Source organism: Impatiens glandulifera, unplaced genomic scaffold (genome assembly GCF_907164915.1).
Source record: "Impatiens glandulifera unplaced genomic scaffold, dImpGla2.1, whole genome shotgun sequence".
In the NCBI taxonomy this organism is placed as follows: Eukaryota; Viridiplantae; Streptophyta; class Magnoliopsida; order Ericales; family Balsaminaceae; genus Impatiens; species Impatiens glandulifera.
Window position 1 is genome coordinate 189,498 of NW_025918982.1, and position 3,049 is coordinate 192,546.

General features: G+C 29.7%; 1 non-coding gene across 1 annotated transcript; it reads left to right on the forward strand.

Annotated features, from left to right (window-relative positions):
• The first annotated feature begins 531 nt into the window (after positions 1–531).
• Positions 532–604, forward strand: TRNAK-UUU. Its single transcript has one exon. It is a non-coding gene; the product is annotated as a tRNA-Lys (tRNA).
• Positions 605–3,049: the final 2,445 nt, after the last annotated feature.

Below are 3,049 nucleotides of genomic sequence, written 5' to 3' on the forward strand. Positions count from 1 at the left end.
TATAGGGCAAACGATTAGGCAGATTTATAATTAAGCATCTTCATTTATAAAGGTGGAAGGTAAGAATAAAAAAATGAATCGACCCGTCAAGTATTCTAAATTCCATGGGGAAAATGTTAGTATGAAAGAAGATTTTTGTCTTCAAAGTATATCAAAACCATTGAAATTTGATAAAAATATATATATATATATATTCATTAATTTAGACTAAATATAAGATATGCTTTTATTAACATAAGTCGTTTTACTTCAATCGTTAAGTACACGACTTTTAACAATGTGGTTGTGGATCATTTACTTGAGTTATTCACCTAATAATTATTACAATATTAAAATACCAAAAAGTGTCATGCTTACGTTACTTTTACTGATGATTTTTTTTTATCTTGGACCACGAAGACCCTAGTCTAGATTTTCGTCAATAAAAAATTAATGTACAAATTGTTGTCTACAAAATAAATCAACCATTAAATTTATAAAATATTTATTATTTACTTAAGCTAAATATGAAATGTGACTTTATCAATAAAAGCCGTCTTAGCTCAGCTGGTAGAGCGCATGGCTTTTAACCATGTGGTCGTGGGTTCGATTCCCACAGACGGCGAGTGGGGTAGTTATTCTCGTTCTTGAATTTACCAGTTTTACAATGTTACAATAACTAACAAAGAATAAAAATTAATGTGTGTATCTTTTTCTAGGTTGATTGGGTATATATTGTAAAATATGAGTAGAAAAGTGAATTGTTTGACTAAAGTGAAAGTGTAAGTTCACAATATGAGAGGTTATTATGTTTGATAAATGTGGAATTAGATGGTTGATTAAACCAAAGTGATAATACAAAATTTGGAGTTATATTGTATAATAAGTGAGGAGAAATGGGGTAGTTATTCATTCTTGAATTGATTATTTTTACAATGTTACAATAACTAACAAAGAATAAAAATTTAATGTGGGTACTTTTGTCTAGGTCGATTGGGTATATATTGTAAAATATGTGTAGAAAAGTGAATTGTTTGACTGAAGTGAAATTTTAAGTTCACAATATGAGAGGTTGATTAGGTTTGATAAATATGGAATCAGATGGTTGATTAACCAAAGTGAGAATACAAAATTTGGGGTTATATTGTATAATAAGTGAGGAGAAATGGGGATAGTTATTCATTCTTATTGATTATTTTTACAATGTTACAATAACTAACAAAGAATAAAAAATTAATGTGGGTATTTTTGTTTAGGTCGATTGGGTATATATTGTAAAATATGTGTAGAAAAGTGAATTGTTTGACTGAAGTAAAATTGTAAGTTCACAATTTGAGAGGTTGATTAGGTTTGATAAATGTGGAATCAGATGGTTGATTAACCAAAGTGAGAATACAAAAGTTGAGGTTATATTGTAGGATACGTGAGGAGAAATTGGGTGTTTGACTGAAGTGAAAGTAAGGCCGCAAGATAAGAGGTCGATTGTGAATTAATGGCTCAAAGTTAGGGTAAAAGAGATTGGTAATATTGGAAATGGTTGATTTTATCAATGTGAGGGTTAAAAATTGAAATTAATGAGATGGTTGAATGCAAACAATGCTCGAAATGAGTTTATTATGAGATTAGTAATATGAGAGGCATTAGTCGGAGTAAAAGTAAGGTCTTGAGATAAGAGGTCAATTGTATATTGGTGAGCTAAAGTGAGGATAAAAGATATTAATAATATTGTAGATGATTAATTTGATCGAAGTGAGGTTATGATATTAGTAATATAGGAGGTCCATTGGGAAATAAATGATATTAGTGGTTAAAATATGTGAGAAGATAAGTTATTTAACCAATGTGAAAGTATGGTCACGAAATGAGAAATTGATTGGGATTGGTGGATAAATATGAGTCGAAGTGATAGTAAGATCATGAGAGTTGAAGTCGATTGAGATTTTATATTTTATTCACTTAAAAAAAAGACTAAATTTGATTTAAAAAAAAATAGATGTTTTGAAAGCTCTCCTAACACATTAGACATGCTCACTGTTATATTCACCATTCAAAAGTTTGATGTTTATTTAAGTAAACTAACATATATATATATATATATATATATATATATATATATATATATTTTTTTTTTTTTTCTTCAGATACTATTGATTAACATCAAGTCAATCAATTTGAAACAAACATTGAAACAAGTTGTAAAACATTCTCATTGAATGTAAACTTGATTTCATTCACTTCCATCGCCGGATGGATACAAACACAAACTCAGATTGAAAATCCTTTTGACAACTCAATACTCACAAGAAGCTAATGAGCCTGAGGAACTAATTATTATTATTAATATTATTATTAAGGCTGTTTCTGTAAACCTGTTCTCAGCCGGAAATGTCAATATGAGAGGATCATTATTCGGAGTGAGAGTAAGGTCTCGAGTGAGGTCGATTATGGATCGGTGAGCCAAAGTGAGGGTAAAAGAGAATGGTAATGATAGAGAAGAAGAGTGAAGTGGAAACTATGGTTGTTGATCCTCAAATCCGCAAAACTGAAGTAGAAAAAAACATTAATAAAAGCCCAGAAATTCTGAAAAAGAATTCCTTTTATCAGATCAATACATATTCATATAGAGGTAGGCTAAACAATAGGAGTAGACATAAAACATCATTTGCTACAATTAAATCACCTTTCGTGAAGTATGAGCGAGGAAGGGGACATTGAAGAAAACAACATGACCTACAAGGCGAATATGGAAATAACAACAAAGATTGAGAACTTTAATTGTATTTTTTTATTGTATTATTGTTTGATTGCTACCATTCAGAAACTCTAAGGTCGTTTATTTGTCATCTTATAATCAAAACTAGGGCTTGTCTAGTTTTGATTCTTGACATTCCCACTTTTTGGGCTTTTTAACGAAATGGTGTTAAACTGCTTTCCCCCAAAAAAAGAGATTGGTAATGTTGTAGATGTTTGATTTGATTGATGTGAAGTTATGAGATTAACAATATGAGATATCCATTGTGAAAGAAATTATCATTAAAGTATGTAAGGATGTGAGTTGTTTGACCAAAGT